The following is a 23727-nucleotide window of genomic DNA, read 5'->3' as shown; positions in this document are numbered from 1 at the left end:
GCACGAAAGTGTGCAGGTGTGATGTGGAGGGGGTGGGAAATGCGAAGGTTAGGTTAGGTTGTCACTACATATATATGCATAGGTACAGTGGGATCACTAATAATTACTGTTTGTATGCAACGAATTATTATTGTTTCGGTTTAATTATACGGCGAGGACAGTCGATTTCTCGACGTTTTTATTCTTATAGTGAATGTACCTTTATATATATTATATATAGGTATATCTACGTAATATACGAAATAGATATCGTTTTTTTCCTCCAGTTTTAATAAGAAGGAATTAATAATAATAAAAAAAAAATCCGAGAAAATAAACGCTATTATATTCACCGACGATCGGAATCGGATGATCGCTGACAGTTAATTACTGCGTGCGTCAGGTCGTGTCTCGAAGCTCCTGTAGGCAGACGACCGGCGGCGGGGTGGATATTATCGTTATTATTATTATTATTATTATTATTAAATACCGGCGCGCCGTAGAGCGCGATAGACGACTGGCAGATCGATTCGGTTCATCGGGACGATGGAAATTCTAATAATAAGGCACGAAATTATACATTCAAATCCATTGGCCGATCGTAATTATTACCCACCGCCCTCCAGTCGTCCAACCACACAGCCCCCCCTTCACGCGTGCCAGCCTCGGCGTTTCACAGACGCGGGTTACGGGACGGACCGATACACTGACGGACGGTCGGATGGACGGACGGACGGACGGATATATGTACACGATAGCGGCGATCTCTTACCTCATCAACCGTCTTCTATAATATATATATATATATATATGTATAGGTATTATGTAGCCGGGTAAAATACGTCTCATCGTGTTTTCTTCTGCTATGTTTTATTATTATTATTATTATTATTATTATTTCAGACCTCATGTGGACGACGTGTCAGTTACTCGTGAGACGTGTGCCGGGTGGTGTAAAAGTATAAATAATATGTGTGTGTGTGTGTGTGTGTGTGTGTGTGTGGGTAAGGACGACGATCGACAGCCGCGTACGCCCACGGCCGGTTCTTATAGTTTGCCGCGGAGCGCGTTTTTCCGAACGAGTTGATTCGCGTCCGTCGAAACCGCTGTTGTTGGGCGCCCGTCTCGACCGATTAATCGACGACCACAACGAAAAAATATTAATGTAAAAATAAAAAAAAACAATTATCAATTATTATTGTAATTATTTTTTTTTTTTTATCATCAGTTTCTAGTAAAACTGGTTCGCGTCAAAGACGTCAAAACAGACATCGTAGAGTATGAAAACGTATAATATTATATATTATAGAAAAAAAAAATACATTTATTCCTTCTTAAATATAGCATATGGAATAGCACAGCATTATGAGAATTCCGATCGTGAATAAAATTAATTCCATTACAATCGTCGATACGATGCAGCACGAATTCCAAATATCGTCGTTCCAACAAACTATATAAGAAATAAATTATTATAATACGATAAATATTTTAGATTTTCGCGTGTATTCATCGTAGTTAATATGGATTAAACCGAAAGAAATACAAAGAATAATTTATTCAATTTAAATACATAATAAGCTAAGATATTGATTTATATATATAATTGCCTTTAATAATTTATAAATTTGTAGAATTCGCTTAAATGTTAAACAATTAATATTTATAATCTAAGGAACATAATTATTGTACCTATAATTTTTGGTATATTGTACTTGAATCGCCATTTTTTGGAATGTACTTGTAATGTATACACAAATATACGGTATATTAAAGTATATTAAATCTTAAAACAATATTAAAATACTCATTAAAATTAAAACATACCACAGAAATATATTAAATCCACAGTCTCTAAAGAACGTCTTCCACTATCCACCACAAGTTATATTGTGTTGAACGAACCCATAAAGCCATTGTCAATGTGTACCCCGCTTTTACCTTAATTTAACAAGATTATATTATAATGTTTAGAATCATTATACACACTTTAGTATAATACTGTCATATTGTTAAATGATTTATTTGTTAGATATTATGTAAACGTGTATAATATATTGTAATTGTTGTGTCAAAACGGCACAGCCCGTTTAATATAAATAAATAAACAAATAAGTATAGATATAGTATTGGTCATCTAAAACGAAACACTATGAAAACTCCCAATAATATATTATAATAATATAATAATAATCGTAAAAATATTTAGGTCGGTGACTTTCGAGCGGAGAATCAGGTCACCGCCTCTTTGCAGATCTTCAAATACCTATGTTATGTGTGTTTTCCATAATTTTCTGTGTATCATAATAATTCGTAATACATTCTTAACGTATTCCGGGCTGCTCTCGTTCAATAAAAATCGTCTACGTCACGTCCCGTCCTCGCGAAAACATCTTCCTCCGGCAATCCCGCGCCGTAGCCGTTCGTGTAATAGGTATAAAATAATAATGATATCTCGACGACGTTCCCGGTGAATTTCTTTCAAATCACGTGCAGCACACTTCGTGTTATTATAATGACATAGGTTATAATATATTATAGATATAGTGTACGGCATGGCTATATAATAATAATATTATTTTATATCTATACACGATATGCAAAGTCGGCGGTGGCGGCAAATCTCTTTGGTCAACGCGTCACGTCGTTACGATATCGTCGTGTAAATACGTCGTACGCACACACATGTACCTACACACACACGCCCAATATATATATATGACAAAATACGATACGCGCGTTTAGACATTATTATTATTATTATTATCATTATCATATACCTATATAGAATATTATATTATTTTATTCGCCGACGTTTCTCAGGATTTTCGTAATGAAAAAAAAATAATAATATTAAAATAATAATAATAAAAAAATACGCGGCAATCGCGGTCCTTTGCAGATAACGATCGTCGTTGTTGTACCGGCGTTATTACCGCGGCGTAGGTACGTAAGTATTGTAGGAAGTCGCGCGCGGTTCGAGTCGATCCGCTTCTCGACTCATAACTCATAAACCTTTTGCGGCCAACGAGAGAGGTAAATGAATCATAAACGCGTACGCGCATACATTATACATATATAATAATAGTAATAATAATATTATTTACTACTTATCGTAATGTACCTCTGCCTATGTATAATGTAATATAATAAAGCCAGTTTTCGTATATAAATCAGAAACGTGTACTTTTAATTGGATAACAACAGCGGCGCATTATACAATATTATTATTATTATAATATACGCACTCGCATACAGGCGCACATGTACATCATAATATAGTATAGATGATAATACGATACGAGAGCGATATGAGATTTTAACGAATGGTCGTTGTAGGTTTGGTCGCGTACGCCTCCGCCGATCGGTCGCGGATCTGGAGACATCGTACGCGTAAAAACTTCAAAGAGACGATGGACGCGAGCGGTGGCCGAGATGAGTAGTGGTACAAGTAAATATAATGACGTATACACATCAGAGTATGCGCTTTTAGTCACACGGTCGCACTATACCGCCGACTTAACCTGTGTCCACGGTGTTTATGGTTCGATCTGAGAGCGATAAAAAATATACAGATTTCACGTGGTCAAAATGGTAAACTGAAAATTCGGTAGGTCTTTCGACTCCTGAAAACCACCACAGCTGAAAAATATAGAACAATGCCGCGAATAGTATTGTTTTTGTCGAAATGAAAAACACAATTCGATGTATTGAGTGATAACACTGATAACAGTAATATAAAATATAATGGTGACGATACAATGTTGATATGTGTCTGCTTTTAGGAATGGGTATGCGATCATTTTAGAATATTATTTATGAAATACTATTGCACTGATTTGATTCAAAACTTATGTGTACTAGCACGTTTTCTCAATTAGATGACTATGAAAAATAAAAATGTATTTCCATGTACATATTGGATAAACAATAAAAACTAAAAAATTTAAAAAAAATACTTTAAGCGTCTAAAACAGTGCTTCCAAAACAAAAATGTGTTGATTTTGAAATATTATTGCAATCGTGGTATTTATATGATTGTTATAATTTAAAACAAGTGGCTATTAATAATATAAAAATCTCAATAAAAAAATTAACTAAAATACCAAAAAGAAATTACGTAATCATTAAGTGTTTAAATTATTTACTAATTATTAAAACAACAGCTCTGTAAATTGATTTTTCTCAATATTACATATTTTGACTTGTGGTCGTATTGTTCTAGGTATGCCATGTGACCTAACAAAAAAATAAATTATAAAAAATGTTAAGCATAGGTAGTATAGGTACTCAATAATATTATACCTAAATGTCGAAATAATAAAAAAAATATTAAAAAACAGCAAACACTTGATAAAACGAGTCCGTTTATATTTGAATAAAAAAAAAAAAATCGTTTGCATATTACTATAATTATTATTGATATAATACGCGTGTTTGCCGTCCGTTCGTTCGTTTTGCGGCATATGGCCAGCGAACTAACGTCAAAATTTAAAATGCTACAACATAATAGTCGTACACAGCATATCGTATATATTATATCCCGAACATAAGCGTTTACTGATACGTCAATGTCGTGCACGTTGTTCCGTCCCGTTAACGTGCAGCATATGGTTGCTGGCGGTCGGTGGTGGCGGTGGCGTGGAGTCGGACATTGCGTGTTTCTTTTCGTTTTGGAAATAATACGTTAAGATCGTATTCGCCGCACGGACGCGTCGCGCGTATAGATTACGGTAGTCGAAATTGTTTACCAAAGGGAACGTAATTCTATTCGTAATTTCGATAAAAAAAAAATAATAATAATAATAATAATAAAAACTATAATAAAATAACCGAATCTAGGTCAAAACACTCGGTCTACGACTAATGCATTATGTACTTTGATTATATTATTATGTTATTATTATTTTTTTATCGCTTTACGAAGTCGAGTGGTAATGTATTATCGCGAATAAACCGTATAGGTGCCTAACTATATAACGTGCGCACAGCTATTGGTACATAATAAATACGCGTACACAAATACATTATACATAAGTCGTACCTATATAGTTAACACCAATTAATACGAATATATTATTATATACACTCAAGTTTGATCACGGATTTGGTGTAGTTGTACTATATGTTGTATATGGTATAGGTACGCGTACCTATTCGTTTTTGTGTTAGTTGTACTACACGCCGATATTATAATATAATGTAATCGCATACGAAAAAAAAAAATAATGATCCAATAATAGTATATTCAGTGACGTTATTTCGGAACGTACAATTATCGTTGTGCACATAATATTGTATAGGTATAATAATACAACTTTTTATTTCTTTATTAAACATTTAACATGTTACAATAATATTATTAAAGCAAAAAAACTGCTACTCCGTAATATTACTGTGTCAACGTGACACGATCGTGTCATAGCATTACACTAGATCTTAAAATATCGTATATGACTGTAATAACTACGACGGTTAAACCGTGCCATATAATACGTGGGACACGGGTGCTCCAGTTACCGGCAAAAATTAACAAAAGTTCGGTTCTCTTATCCAGAGGTTCCCAACCATTTTAGACTCACGGCACCCTATGCCTATGGCCTAAAGACTAAAAATATATTTCAAATAATTTCGCGGCACCCTAGTTGGGAACCTCTGCTCTTATCCATCAAAAAATAGTGGCAGTACATTGTGTGTCGAGTTATGACTAGTGCTTAGAAATTTGTAAATAATCGCTAAAATCGTACAATAATATACAGCGATTACTGTCGATAATAGTAATATAAATAATAAGCCACAGTTTCTTTTTTAAGTGATATTTTAAAAACAGTAACACTAATTATAGGTACATATCTTATTATATAGGTAACTTATTAGATGTATAATTTGATTATTACATTTTAAAATATTTTAATACGATCAATATGTGATTTAAAAAATAATAATAATTTACTTGAATAACTTGCATTGTTACAAAATAAAACTATACAAGTACCTTTTTTTTTCTTTCCTAAAACAAGGAACGGGTGGGAACTGTTTGCCATAATACTGCCACCAAACTATATAAGTACATACTATAAGATTTAATGTTTATACAGTTAAATAATATTTTAATAGTTTAAGTTAATACTTTATTGTGACATAATTCATTTTTTTTTCTAAATTCAATTATTGTTTATAAATAAATTACTGTTAATAATAAATATTATTATGATATGCATTTATATAATAAACAAAAAGTTTTTTTTATTGTTGTTTACAGACATACCATTGTTACATTTTTGTGCTATTATATGTCTCATATTGTATAATATTTGCCAGAAACGTTTTATAGGTAGTTAATACAAAAATATTTTAATCGAAACTAAATTTAATACTTTTTCATTTTTTGAGTGATAGTAATATATCTATGCATGGTAAATGTTTATTTCTTCACCTCACCTTCCCCTCTTATCACTACCGATGGTAATATATTATTAATATTTCAAAACATTTCCTGGTAAAATTAACGTTTATTATTCCGGACACTGTGCATTATTATTAACAAATAGACATGGTCAATAATTATTTCCTGATAAATGTCGCACAAGTTCTATTTTATCACGGATAATATACGATGGTACGATGACGATTGACTAGGAATTCTGGTTTTATTATTCTTCAAGGTTTAACTAGATATATGTAGAAGTTTGTACTATTTTGACGTGTCATTTTTTTATGAGCTGCGTTCGTTTTATTGATGATATACAAGTTTAAGCTGTATAATATAAATAATAATTACAAATAATATATAGTGTCCCATAATGTACATAAGCTATAAATGGTTATTATTATTTTTTTGTTTTTTGTTTTTTTTTTCTATAGAGAAATCATCTTTGAGGTGATTTGACGTTTAACAATTAAGGTTTTTTTTTGTTTTGAAAAAAATAACACATAAAAATAATAATAATATCGAACGAACGGCTATGCGCACTGTACGGGACTCCCTACTGATATCACGACCGACATGAAAAATGTAATCACCTAAATGCACATGAATAATGACGAAATACACCTGATCTGATAACGTATTATTAAAGCTGGTTTCCCGGGTGTACGTTGAAGCGACTATATTTTATATATTTCCACTGATAATACGTGCCTGATAGTTTTATTAGTCGAATGATACGGCTCGGGGGTCGTGACAGTAGTCCATGCTGTAAACACACAATAAAAATATTATAATATTCTATACTAGCCAGTGCACGGACAAAAAAATAACAATAATTTATTAAAACGATTTTTTTCCTCACCTCGGAGATATCTTTGTCTTATTTATGTACACGTATAATTATCACTAAAATTCCTTACTTTTTTATTATGTGTACATAATGTCTATGCGGCTGCAGCTGAGGACAAAACCAAATACACAAATCTGATCGGATATATAATAAAGGATAGAATACACGTCAAATATTTCAAGTACGATTGTGTAAGTACGTTTTTAGCGGTGAATCGTTATGGGTAACTATTGACTATTATAGGCATATTTTGTGATTTTTTAAAAAAATACTACGTAGCAGAGTATCGACTATTTACAAAAGACTACAGACATCGTTAACATCGGTGTCGAATTTAAATAAAATGTATGATGTATGCCAGTAGTATACAATTTGAGCTTCTAAGTCCACTTTTCCGGTTGCAGTGAGATGAAAACAGTTTAAACGGACAATAAAATTGTCGTGTACACATTTTTCAAAAAAATTGTTTTTTCTATATAAACCACAAATTAATTAACTGAGTATAAAATTATTAATGACAACATTTTTTAATCATTTTTACCGTTTTTTAAGTTATAAAAGGACACAAATTAGTGAAATAAAAATTGTACATTAGTTTTCTCATTTTTATAGTAAAGTTATTTAATATTATTCCTGCACAATACGATTACGAATTAAAAAAGAAAAATATATTTACATACAACTACGCGTAGGTTATAATAACACGGTAATAGCAAGATTTTTAGCAGATAATATCCATTTAAGCTTTTTTCAATTCACTCATAATTAATACAAATAAATGTTTTTTTAGACTCTAAAAACAATCAGAGTGCGATATATTAACACGATTTTCGGGTATAATATGTTCGTTTCGAATTTGTCAATGCATAATTTGAACGGTCCGAAAAGTCGAAAGAAAAAGAACTTTGTTATTCGCATTAACCATACTATTATGGTATAAATATGGTATATATTAATTTCAAAGATAATTTTAAACGATACGAGTGAGCAATATACACATGACATTGTATAGTATTTCTTATTGTGTAGTCTGTTGTTCATTATTAAAAATTTACCCTTTAATATAACATTCGCTATTGAAAGGATATAATATATAGCACTATGCATGTACACAATAAACGCACGTACGTTGTGTAAACTAAAATATTACATAGGAGATACCATACGCAATTTTTGCAAGCTCAAGTGTCAAATATCGTTGAATTTTAGATCATGAAAAGTAATGAGCAATTTAATAATTTAGATATTTAGTCCAATCGCAGGCCATAAAAAATGTCTGAACAGATGTCGATTCATCTTTACTATGGAATGAATTGATGAATCAAACTTGTTTGCTCTTAAATAGGTAATGTAAATATATTATGTTATATTCATATAGAATAACCATGAAAGGTACAATGAATAGATTTTCAAAAGTATGTAGGTATTACTAAATATAAATTCAATTTTTCGATAACTTTATAAAAAAAAAAAATAGCCAATCTTGTATTTTTGCAATCGATTAGTATATGTTTTTAATATAATATAAGAACACATACCTCGTAATAAACAATATTATATAATATGTATATTGTATATTATAGTAATATATTTTATAGGTATAACTATATATTAATAATATTTTATGTTAGTTTGAATTTATAAAAAAAACCATTTACAAACTATACCTATAATCAAATAATTATGTAAATTACAATTATTACAGTAAAACATATGTTTTGGTTCACCCTTAAATAGCTCACATACCTACTTATGTATTCATGACGACTGAAGTATGATTGACATGAACGTATGGGCAACGTGTAATGAGTATCGTATATTAATTTATATTCTTACAATATACTGTTAAAATCTTCATTCGTCAATACACATTATTAATATTATAGTATTGTACAGACTGTTAAAAATGTTCTATTAGGTATATCGTGTAATTTGTTCAACATCTTGACAACTTTAATAATATAATATCGTTGTAGAACAATATTTTAATTCAAAATCAATTATCGATATAAATAATATTTTAATAATAAGGCATGTGACAGTATAATAATTATATTAATAAGTTAACGTTGTTATAATAAGTAATTATTTATTCGCATATGTATAAACATACTTCCATAAAGAAATTTATCTAAGCCCTTCCGGATTATGTTCACCTCCGCACGTATATTAATATAAGAACAATTTACGTATTTTTTGTAGATTATCAGTTAATTGTGACATATATATTACTCATATAAGCAAAATACAAGTTTTCCCATGATGATTTTTTCTGTTTTTTTTTTTTTTTTAAAGAAATATTACTAACAATCTTAAATGTAAATCACTTGTTTCGATGTTGGTACTTTTTCATTAACATTAGGTAACCAAGTCTGTGCGTATTTTACAATTATTATATTTGAATTTTGTTTAATACGACCGTGCGCATTTCCGTTCCCACAGAGGTCAAATCTTATGAATGGTTCATATTGTAAAAAAACAAAAACCCATGCTTACTAGTTGTTATCTATCTCTCTATTATACATAATCTTTAAGTGGCTTTGGCTATTAGATAAATCACATCACGTGGTTGCGATTTTCTTCGTACCGACGAACTATTTACTCCCGAGACATGTGCTCGTTGAGCTCGTTCGGTCAACTACATAGTTAGTAAATACTAAATAATAAATACACACAAAAACATATATACAAACTATGCAATATAATAATGTTGAGAATGAGTCATTTTGCGCATAGTAAATATCATTACATGTATTTGTATGTAGGTATATTTTTGAATGGATCACGAACGATGCAGATACAAGTAGATGATAACGTCACCGAACATATCAAAAACGGTGTTCGCAAAAAAAAAAAAAAAAAATCTACCGGCAAACGAAACCGTTCCCATTAATGATATACGTATATAATTTATTTTTTTTTATTACAAGCCGACATTTGTTCAATGGAAATTTTACCCCGACACTGTTAATGCAACCATCTCACGTACTGCGGTGACAGATTTTTATGTATTTATATGTAGTATAATATATATGTATACGAAATAAGTATAAAAATATAATATATATTATATGCACACACAAATATATACCCACTCTTCCTTGTTGGTTTTTTGTTCTATGAGTTTTGTCGTCATGTCAGATATATTTATATTTTATTGCCTCAGACGAATAAACAAATTATTCTTTTATTATTATTAAAAAAAAAAAGAAATAAGAAACGTGAGCTCATGAAGCAATAAATATCAGAACAGGCGTATATCGGCAGATCTTCTTTTTTCACTCACAAGGATTATAATATTATTTAATAATCAAAAACCCGCACGTCCTTATCGCGTTGTAACATCTCGATAATATTTTGGAAACGAGCTGAAGTTCTTTTCTCTCCTTCTTTCAATTTGTTTTTTATCGTTTATTTCTACAATGGACAGATGTTGATCATAAACGACCCTGTTCAATAAATCGTCTTGACAACAATATTCGATTTACAAAATATTCATTGGGAGAATGGTAAAAAACACGTTATTAAAATATTTAAAAAAATGAATTGAAATTATTTAAATAATAAATATGATGCTGAATGTTTATTATTATTATTTTTTTTTTATAGACTATTGGGTGATTATTTCGAAATGCACTATTCAAAACGTCATATTTTGAGAAGTATTTAACTTGTTTTTAAAAAATATTCCTCAGCTGTTTTATATATTACTTCATAATTGATTATTTTATTTTATTCTTCCTTTCTTGTTAAAAAAGTATCAAATTACAAATCTATAATTTAAATTGTAAATATTTTTAAATAGTTATATTATTATTATTATTATTTTTATATTATGTTATTTATTTTATCTTATATTGAGCTGAAAGTTAATTTATTATTGTAATGTTGGTCTAATATTTATTTTTGATTTATAAATTCTAAACGGGTTTTAAAACCCTTTAGCAAAAAACTAAATAATTGTTCGTACATTTTCTGCTTAACTTAATAATAATTTAATTTAAATAGCTTAAATGTATATATGGATAACAAAATTAAAAAGTATATTTTAATATGTATGGCAATAATAATTGTGGAATAGTATAACAATAGTAAGTAATAAATATAACAATAATAAGAAAGAAGTGACTAAATAATTCAAAACATTAATTTAAACAATATAATCCTCTCTATTCTAAGGAATTTAACTTTAAATAAGTATAATCTTTCATATTATAGTATAATATATAGTATCCGATCACTAGCTCAATAGTATAATTAAATATTACATACTTTTCAATATTATCAGAAAATTAATCTTTTTGAAAATTTAAAAATCAAAATAGTTAAGTGTTGTATTTTGTGAAACCGAAATCTGTAAATCTTATACATAAATTATAAATATATTAAATATATTGCATATTTATAATTATACAAAACTTATACATTATCCTCTTGATATGTTGGTGATATTATACTTGTATCACATTATACATGAAGTATATTCGTGGCTGTACCTAGTACCTATAGTATATGATCTAATGATTAATGTAAACACATATTTATAATTTCATCTATGTTGATATACATTTTAAAAATACAAAAATCATTTAGCAAGCAAGACTTGTCTATAGTTTACTATGAGCTCGTATTTTTATTAAATATAGAATATGACAAACTTACTTAAAACTTTATTTTCTGTAAAAAAATCTTAAAAAACTTCTCATATTTGTAATGTAGGTATAACTCATCATAGACATTTTTTGATGGCCTATTAAAATCCATGAATTAAATTAAGTTGTGTTATTAAATTATAACTAATTTAAAGATGTGTGGATATTGAATTAGAATTTTTCACTATATTAAATTAAATCAGTTCTTAAAATTATACTTTAACTTCAAATGTATCACGAGTATGAAATATTTTGCTAAGATATGTTATTGTTAAATGACAAGTTCTTTCAATTAAACAGGTGTATGCAAATAGGAAAAAACAATATTATGTGTATATATTAAAACAATTAACGTTAATAAAATGTCGCTATGGGGTATCTAATGTATTATGATATCATATATGTGTAGCACACAATACGAAATTTATAATCGTTTTTTTTTTCATGTAGCGAATGAGCTGTTCGGCGGGTTGTACAATCTGACGGTCTGTCGGTTTACGTATAAGATAGAAAAAAATAAAATAAAACGAAGAGGCGAAAATTGGAAATTACAAATTCCATTTGATTACACCCGAGGCGGCCCCAGTATATGCAGTATGCACGAGAGGAGCGGTTTCAATCAAAAAAAAAAAAAAACTTTTCGACGGCTAATTTCCAATTCTGATGTCGATTATTATTACTATTTTTTTATGATTATTATTATTATTATTATTATTTTTTAATCATTTCAATTTTTCCCCGCCGTCGTCTAGAATTAAACTCCAATCACACTACCACTGCGACGGCGGTGGTGGTGATGGTGGGCGGGTGAGAAGGCGACAGGACAGTGTCTCTCGCGCGCACACTAATCGGCCGCGGGTGGAACATTTTTCGCCATCAAAAACTCGTTAAAGAACGACAGATTCGATTTTAATGGCCAAGGTAATAATAATATCTTCGGCGATATTATAATAACGATAACAATAACGATATTAAACGTTACCCCCCCGGGTGATTAATACGGTTTACATTTTTTTTCCTTTCTTTTTTCCTTTCCGTCTCCGGCCGGAGCTCCCATTACGTGTATAATATTATATACGTGTGTATCTCCCCGCGCCCGTCTTCTATCCGGGGGCCGTCGAGATTAAAAACTGGGAATACAATTTTTTTCCCCTCTCCGCGCGTCGCGAACCGCGTTCGCGGGTGGACTTAACGACGCGCGCACTCGAGTTCGATCCAATTCCGTCGTAAAATGACTCGTGATAATAATAACATTACGACTACGACTCGTCGTGGGTGGGGTAGGCAGGTACCTACGTGCGAAGCGATATATCATTGATATGTACCTAATAACGCGTGTTGCCAGTGTTGCGGTTTTCGACGGCGCTGTTTGCGCGCCAGCGACAAAAACTCCATCGCTCGTGTGCATTAAATGAGCGACGATTTTTCACGAGCGGAAGGAACAAAAAAAATAAAGAAAAAGAGGAGAAGAAAGAGAGAAAATAATAAGAAAAAAAGGGGACTCGGTTATTACTTTTTTGTTGTTTCGGTTTGCGTTTTTTTTTTTTTGTATATTATTATTTAAAACGCCTTCGAAACTGCACACACGACGGGGCGCGATACAATATATAAAGACGTCGAACGCGATTTCGCGCGAGCACGCTCGCCCGCGCCCACGACGCATTATCGTGCGCGCGGCAAATGACTGGCAATAAACGGAAACGACGCGACGACTTTCCCGCAACCGATTTGGAGAATCGTTTTTTTTTCTTCGTTCCGTATGCGCGCGATGTCATATGATGTATATTATGTATATATAATATATATATGCGGTTCGGTCGATTATTATTATTATTATATTTGAGAGACGTTTGCGACGTGTACACATTATATATATAAAACGTATATGTGTGTGTGTGTGTGTGTGTGTGAATATTATACTTTTTCATATTGAAATTTCAATGGCAGTCGATATCCTGACATTATTATATATGTTTGTGTGTGTGCGCTGGGGAGAGGGTCTTTGGGACGTATATAATATAAATTGTGTCTGAGCCGGAGGAATAAATCGCATAATATCGTATACGTATTGTGTACGTTCGCCCACCGTTATAATATTATAAATGTCTGTTTGCGTTTTCACGTAATTCGTCACGTTAACGATACATTTGGTTATTTTTGGCATTCGACGATTTGCCGTCAAGTTTCCGTACGTTGTGTATGCTCAAGGTCAGATATCTAATTATAATATAATATTTGTGCAGGTGGATAAACCGATTATAATCGATAACATGCCATGATGTTTATTAACGTTCGTTTTCAATCTTTTTCAATCGATTTTGACTGTTTTTCCATTCACAATATTTTAATATACCTACCTAATATTTAATAGGCTGTTGTAAAAATTAAATTAGTTTCTAGAATTTTGTAAATACACTCAACTCGTATCTCGTGTACTTGCTTCAATTCCAATTTGTATATTTTACTATATTTTACTAGATAGACGGATATTAAGTCAAAGGTGGTAACATAATATACTTATCTATTGTAAAACATAGATGACACATCGATAAAAAGGTTAATAGTATGTAAGTTATTTGGAAACAATCATTTTGATTTTTCAAACTATAATATAAAAATTATAATAATTATGCATTAATAAAATCATAAGCATGCAAAAAATAAAAAAAAAATAAACAATTTAAAGCTTATCGTGACATAACTTAAACAATAACGAAATAGCGTACACTAATAATATTATTATAGTACATTTCATTAAATCAATGTTCAATGGTTTGATTCCTGTTTAATTAACAAAATATAATTATATATACTATGAATATTCCATATTATTTATTTATAACCCAAAATTAATTGATTGCCATGAATGATGTGGCTTATATTAATTTTAGTTAATTATGTATAGTTACATAACGATGACGAATGTGCTAAAAGATTCATGTAGTCTGATTGCGTTTACCATGAAAATAACAAGCAGTACACGTTTTATACATTTTTTAAAAGCACATATTATTAGCGGTCAACCATAAATCGTAATTATTATGAAATATATTTTTGCCAAAAAAAATATTAATAAATAACACTAATTTTATTACAATTTCTAATTTAAAAAATCACAAATGTGAAGTAAAAATTAAAAATACTTTTTGCGTTATATCGTAAATTATAATATTGAATTTTACTATACTGTGAACCCGTTCCATGAGTATATAAAACGCATTACTATATTATTATTACACTCGTATTTTTGATGTTAATTATTTTACATGTTTTTTCCATAAAATATACAAAAACAGAATAAAATCAAAATTTTCAAGCAAATAGGATTTAAAAACAGTCTGAATTGAAAAAAAGTGTTTTCTCGCAAAGTGCTTTTTTTAATATGCATATTACGTAGAATGATATAATAACATTATCACTACCGCTACGTGTCTTCCGAGTATTTTTTTTTGAAAAATTCCAGTGTATAGTGGAAACTGTCATTAAATTGAATACATAAATGACGATTTCTATGTTTAATTTAATAATAATTCGAAGACGTTGATTGTTGATCGTAAACCAAACCTTAAACGAACACTAAATTAAGAATATGTACCTCAGCCGCCAAACCATGCACCTGGCATCCGGTGATTGCCGGAGGCTCGACGTTCCTAAACGGATTAGCCATCGTCAAACATTCGACACGATGAATTAATTTTCTTACACATTGTGCTGTCGTGTATTATTCCTTATAATTATAGTTCATTTTTTATATACATCAGCAATTATTATTATCGTAGACAAGACGTGTGGCTACAAATAGTAATTATTTACTCTGTTTTGTCTGGACGAGGGGTAAGATAATTTATCTCGACATTTCAACCCTCAAGATCATTTTGTAACACTGCTACAGGTGTATTATTCAATTATATTATAATATATTATCTTTATTTTATTTGCAGATTTGTATTGAAAATTTGATTCCCGATTTCATGATGATTAGTTTTGACAGCGGTATATGCCGGTTGAAAATACGATTCATTTATAATTATTAGTTGGTACGTAAATATAACATCGATGGTTATTAAATAATTATTTGAAAAAATAAAGTCATGTTGATAGTTTTTTTCTCATAGGATGTGTATAATTAATAAGTTTGAAACATTAGGAATAAAAAATTAAGTTTATTGGAATCGAACATTTTGGAGACGGATAAAAAATAAAAACAATTTACTCTTTCTCTCTATTCTCTCTTTTCTTTATCAATGTGTGTCTTTAAATTTAAACACAATGCACTTATATAATATTTCTATAAACACGACAGCTTAACCGAGACACTCATCTGCACGTCGTTTATACGTAACAGACGCCGAGAACGGACGTACAGCAGTTATAATATTATTATGTCAAAATCTGAGCTAAAGTCGTCTGAAAACCATATAATATATAACGTTGTAATCCACACTCTTTCGGCGTTTTACCGGTCCAATCGCAGTTATATTAACGTATTTGTTATATTTTAAACTCGTGCAACTAACCGGGACGTCTTCGGCTTATAAAATAGTCTTTAAAAGCTAAACATCTCGAATACGTTAGTTTTTGGCTCCCTAACAATAATACAAAATACATTTTAATATATATTAATATTATACACGTGATCGCACAGGAGCGACGTACGCGTAGAACATTATCGTATACACACACTATACATAATAGTATTATTATTATTTAGATGCAGCAGCCTCAAAACACAAACAAAAATGTCACGGCGCGGCAATGATATGTTATATGTGTACGCGGCTGGTCGAGGGCCCGAGACTACCGCGGTATCAAAAATAAATCGAGTTGTTTGCTCAGCGTCCGGTAAACGAGCTCAAAATACATACACCGAGACCGGACGGTTTAATAATAATCACATTGTATCGTTTATCGTTTTTGTACTCCTTTCGCGTATAGGTACCTACATAATATACATTTCGTATAATATCATGTTATTCGTGAGCTTACAATATGTTTAATTATTATATTAATGTAAGTATAATGTAGATACAGTATTCGCGCGTGTTCAATTTATTATTTTTCGTCCTTGTCTGAAATATATTATAATATTTTGGAAAACCACCTAATACTAATGACCTGTCAACTTTTCAGGAGTTGAGTTTAAAAAAAAAACAAGCGTCAAATCATTCTACAAAACTACATATTATATAGGTCAAGTTTAAGGAATTTTTTATCATATTATTTGCAGTGAAGATCGGGGCGATTGGGCTTTAGATTTGAATTGTAGAACAAACTGTACATAACGTGTGTGCAAATTAAGCTCTCCAGTATAGTATATATGCGTTGTATATCCATCAAGCAGCGTGTGTCTATCTCGACAGCAGTCTAAAACGACTGTACTACTCGTAGAAGAAAATTTCTAGTTACGCCCATGACGTCTCGCCGAGATAACCGATTCTTACACTGTACACTCGCGCACACATATTATATAATATATACTCGCGGAAAATTTACAGCTATCCGACTAAAAGCTCGACCGTTTCCGGTACATGCACGACGCACGTACACTCCGAACACGGATACCCTCTTAAGAGTTAAACGCTCGCCCGCGCACTTGATATCCGACCACTTTGGTTTTCGTTACTCCGCGCGCAAAGACATATAATATGTATATAGATTATATATATATATATAGGTTAGGACTTGGGAAATATATATATATGTGTTCGAGATTTTCGGGGCCGGCCCACGCCGGATACGTATAATATATTGTATTATATACGTGTGCGATGCTGCTGCAGGAGGAGGAGGCGTCCCGCGAAAGTGTGAACGCTGCCCGTGCGCTGTTGATCGATTCGCCGGAGACATGCGTTGAGCCCCGCGAAATCACATAAATCTCGGCGGTACCTCTCGCGCAGTACTTACACACGCATACACCCACCCACCCACACACACATATAGATACTTATATAATATACTTTTTGTATTCCTGTAGTGTAGGTTTTTTCGTCTGCTTCTATTCCTTCCTCCCGTCCGATTGCCACTACAAGTCTACAACTGACTCTTGTACCGTGGTATATTTCAGAGCACGGTCGGGTGATGTTACATAGATGACGTATAGTCGTCCGGACTTTTCTATGAACGCCGAGAATGGCCGTGACAGTTCTCCGCGTTGTTGGTGATTGTGAGTGGTGTGGTGATAGGGAGAAAGACGTCGTCATTTTTTCGCTCCTTCAAAACTAACAGAAACACATAATGTTTATATATATATATATAAATAGGTAACTTCACGCTACACCGGCAATGGCGGGGAAAAAAAACCATAGCCCAAAAACATTGTACGTACACGAGTAAAATTTACGAGCACCAGAAAACGGACGGCCTATCCCGAAGGAATGAGACACGTCCATGTGTGTTTACTTATTATGCATAAGGTATAATGGTACCCTGAATTTTTTTCAACATTCTCAAAAAGTTTTTGGGTTTTTCCGGGATTTTATTTTTACCTGACAAATTGGCACGAGTTAAATGAAAACTTTGCTTATAAATTCATCGAAAACTTTAATTTTATGAAAAATATGAGCACCGGAAGGTTTAGATCCAATGTAGAACTTTGAACTTATTTATATACATATTTTAACTTTATGAAATATTTGAGTATTTAGCTCTTAAAACAATGCAATACACAGGTCTTTATGATGCACTATATATATTAGCGGATATAGTAACATAAAAATTCGTTACCTATTTCAAATGACGTGCAATTTACCAACACGATGGCAAGCAATAAAAATCACTGGTCTTATTATTTTTTATTCATTTATCATTTTATGTATATCTATTAACTAAACAAGATAAGATTACTTCACAAAATAACGACTTCTAGAAATGTTATTGTTTTTAAAGGTCTCATTACTATACCGAGTGAATTAACGGAGATGTAGGTATACAATATCGTCTATATTGTATTATAAATAATAAGGTATTGTTTTTAAAACAAAGATCTCAGTTACAGTTCATCAAAATTAAAAATGCCAGTTTTAGTTAACATCGATTTTAACTAATTCAAATATAATATTTATGCACGACATGACAAAATAAATAAATAATAATGGTCCGCATAACTATCGAATCCATTATTCACATTGGAAAAATGAATTAAGTGCTATCAAAATATCGCTTCCGGTTACTAAAATATTAAAGTATGTATAAGGGTGTCCTGAGAGATTTTTTTTCGGCTCGGTTCCAGTTCCTGTAGTGACATTATCCTATAGAGTAAATATTATATTATAATAATACGCCGTATTCGCTGGGATCGTCCAAACGGAAAAAATTCTAAGTTACATTTTTTTTAAATAAACTATATAGGTATATATATTATATTATACAACAGCAGTGTTTGTAACGATATTGGTGATTTGCCGACGACTAAACGACAACAAGAAACGACGATGGTCCTGTCACCGAAAAGATTGAAAAACAATAATATTACACTAATCAAGTGGACGACGACAGCGGTAGAAACCGTGTGATATTATATTGTGGCGAACACGCGCCAAAACGTCCGTATCGGTCGTATTTCACTTCGCGTCGGTCGAAACGCTTATTTTTTTGCTGCCGTCCGCCAGTCCGCGAGAGGACGCGCGTACAATATCGTTGCGGGCGACACGCTGCACACGCGCTCGTATTATGACACGACACACGACATATTATTATACTATTTTCGCTTAAATCGTTTTCGGCGCGGCGCGTCATCGAATCGTACACATACTACAAGAATGACAATAATTTAATATCATAATGTCGTGTCACGTGTACGGTAATAATATCGTTATGGTCCGAGAGAACGCGACAACAAGGCGATAAATCCGTCGGCCGGCGGATTAGGTGCGTACGGCGCGCGAACTAGAAAACATCGCGCCAGGGAACGTCTAAAAAAAAAAAAACACGAAAAAACAGGGAAAAAAATTAGTCCAATCGTCGAAATCGAGTTAATCCCTCGACCGCGTCGTCCGCGCGACGATTTCTCGCGCTTAGGTTATTTCTGTGAGCGCGTGAAATCGTCGACGAAGTACCGGATCGCGACGGTGCAACGTTCCATATTATGTTGTATTATTAATACGTATGATAATATTATTATGTTCAATATACACATCACTCGTCGGCGTAATCGAAATAAAATATTCTATACGTTGTCTGCGGTGTATGGGACATGGAGGTACGTCTTCGTGGTATGATTAAAAAAATCGTTAAACGATCGAATATTTAGGTGTACCTATACCTTTATAGGAACAGGTGTGCGTCGTACAACTGGCGCGTCTTGACGAGCACGAAATTAAAAATCAAATGTAGGACATAACACGTCCGTTTTTGTATATCGTCGTAGTCTCTCCCCCCCCCCAACCGTTTTAAATGCGTGCGTCGCGTGTATTTCGGACTAAAAACAAATTATAAATAATATGCATCACCTACAATGTGCACTCCATTATTTTCGGTGAAAATGGACGATCAAAATCATCGTTTCGTATGGTTTCGTCAAACGTATTCCTGCACGCGTCAAAAGCACTTTAATCACGAATGTTGACGTTTTCAATAACCCCCCCCCCCCCCCAAACCACCTCGCTGAAAAATCCAACCGAAATTACGTCAAACCCGTCCACCTGTTTTTTGTGTGTATCTATATCGTCTATGAAGTATAAAGGACTCGGACGCCGGGCATCGCCGCAACGTTCAAACGAATTACCATATTTTCTCGTGACAACGGTCGCGGTTATATTTTATGAAAATGTTCATGCCAAAGTCTGTTGTGTCTGTCGGTAATAATTAACGTCCGTACGCAATGCATTTCCACATACATACACGAGAAACGGATGTAATCAAGAATTAATATAATATATCTACTTTTATTATGTGTATGAAATACGATAAAAAAAACAAAATTTATATTTTTGGCATCAGCAGTGTTTGTTTAGCACAAGTATAGGTCAATCAAACTTACAAACCATTTAGTTTTCAAAACCTCAAAAACCATCGGACCGGACTATATTCGAATAACAAATAACAACAAATACCTATCCCTTATTTTTTTTTTTCATTTCGTTATAACAATTTATTATTTCTTAAAACATAATATTATTTTTTTATTCACAATACATTGAAAATAATAATTAAAATATTAATATAAAGTAACACCTTACTTTTCATACTGAGAATCTATAAAGGGCTTATTCCGAGCATATAATATTTATATTATTTTATTAAGTACCCACCCGTACCTATGATTTTTTGTTTGATTAATATTTTTCTTTTTAAATACAATTTATGATAAAGAAATTACATATTTTCAGAATATTTTAATATGGAAATAAAATAAAGTGAAAATCTCATTAAAATCAATTTTTTGTTACTTTGAAAACGCAACACATTAAAATCATAAAAAGTAGGTACTCGGAACATAGCGTTAGCCAGTTTTCAATTCCTGGTATAAGAGGGAATTTCAAATTTGATTCTGATAATTTAAGTGCAGCGCAATAATACAATATAATATACTCATATTGAATAATTACCGCAAACATAGTTTGAATATAGTTGGAGGGCAAATATTAACACCTCGTATTCAATACGAGGGTTTGTGCCACTTTTTCCAACTTATATACTTTGCTTCCCTGATTTTCGCCCGTTATGGTGTTGCGAGTACCTACTTGAGCTGCACACCACACCCTCTTTATCATTTTATTTTCTCGTGAAATAATATATTGTTAGTGTTTGGGCGTGAGTTTAACAAAAAAATCGATCATTTTATTTATCACAACGATTGTTATTATTGTGAGTAGTATTCTAATTATTATCACAGTTTATAGGAAGCGACTAAATTATTTCTGCTAAAAGATTATGGTAAGAAACTTACTTTAATATAATATAATATTTTTTTGTTCCAGCGACAATTATGTTTATTGATGTGTAAAATATAATTACAACGCTAGATAATGTCTTGTATACTACAACTAAAATAATATTATCCTATTTACATCCAGTTTCAATCGTCAGTCGAATCGGAAACGCGTTACGGTCGCATGTAGTTGCAGAGAATTGCCTCTAGATGGCTCTGTGTGTATACGGCCAGTCTTTAATATGAAATTAAATCCGTCGACTAACAATAAGAATTCAAAATGTTAATTAGTAACTCTACTACAGCAATAGTGTTGTATACAATATAAAATAAGTAGCTGCTACCCCGCCTAGCCGTCATAATCTGTTGGTTCGCAAATATCACAAACGTTGTTTTTTAAGAATTCTCTTTACTTGTAATTTTTTTTATTTTTTTTATTCATTATTATTATTCAAGTGTGACATGTTCGGTATTTATTTTTTTCTCGATTGCATTTTGTCAATTGAAAAACAGCTGTGCCTTGGCTGAGAAAACCGTTCAACCCTTCATAATCCCAGAAAAATACTCCTACGCAGTGTGCTCACTAGCTGCTCCCACGTCGATTGTGTCATTTCAGGATTCGGTCAACCATTAAAATCTCGGAGCAGTCAAAATAACGGCTGGTGATTTCAAGATCGGTATAGATAGACCCGTTGTATGAAAAAAAATCGTTAAAGAAAATTCAATGATAATAATGTAAACGATTGAATAAAAAAATAAGGGAAAAATGATCAAACACAAAAGCGATTTACCACCGTAAAAGCAATCCCACAAGTGTTAATGTACGACAAAAAGAAATCGAAATAATAAAAGGATAACAATTTGATAGATTTTGTTGAGTAGGATTATTATTATAGTTATGGTTGTTGGGGGAGTTTTCATTTTCACGATTTTTTCTATATGTTTCAACCCTTCGAACCTTACAGTGACACGGATCAGTTATGCAGTGATTCGGAATATTTCGTAGTTAAAACCAAAAACAACCAGTTTGGTTAGGTATTTGCAGAGTATTAGTTCCCAAGAAATTGAAAGTCGTTTATTCGATTTTCATAACACGTTAAATTCACTTAAATATTTTTTAAACAGACAAGTTAAATGCACCAAATTAATTAATTGTATGCAGAACAACAAATAATTACTCAATATAATAATGATTAATAAGTCTTCAAATTAAAATATCTATGGCCAGAAGACGGTTCGTTGAAAATAGAGGTACTGTTATATTCGATTTTAATAAAAGTTTAAATCAGCAGACGGTTTTAATTTATTCTGTATTTTAAAAATAAAACACATTTTCTGTTCTCAACACTTTTTAATATGAAATAGTATGTATAATGTATATAGTAAAAAAATTTTTCAATTATAATTTAATGTTAATCTAAATTGGGTTAAGGGCGAAGACATTTTATGAATTGTTTTTTTTTTTTAATCATAATACACATGTCATTAATTCACTGATGGAAGTCAAACAAAACATAATGTGAAATATTTGGCAGTTATTGTCTGATGATACATTTAAAACTTTTTGTGAATATTTTTTTAAATTTAATTTTACATAGGCAGCGTAAGTACGAGAAAAAAAATGTTAATTGCCTTTTGGCTGTTTGCCAGAATGTCAGGTTTTATTTTACTATCGAATGTGTTGGATCATCTAACTTAAATGTATAGCTTATTGATATTAATTAAGTACTTTGATTTTTAATCAATTATTTATAAATTATCTTATTTTTAAAAATGTCTACCATTACACGAGGAGTATAATAATAACAATGTACCATATTATATAATAATAAGTTGCCTGAATGCCTGAAAGTTACTATATCATTTAATAATTGTTGATGAATTTATTTCAAGTTACACTTTTTATTTTAAATAATAACATCGACATTTATTTTAAACAGACAGAATT

The sequence above is a fragment of the Rhopalosiphum padi genome, chromosome 1, assembly GCF_020882245.1.
Source record: "Rhopalosiphum padi isolate XX-2018 chromosome 1, ASM2088224v1, whole genome shotgun sequence".
Taxonomy (NCBI): Eukaryota; Metazoa; Arthropoda; class Insecta; order Hemiptera; family Aphididae; genus Rhopalosiphum; species Rhopalosiphum padi.
Note: the sequence above shows the minus strand (reverse complement) of the source record.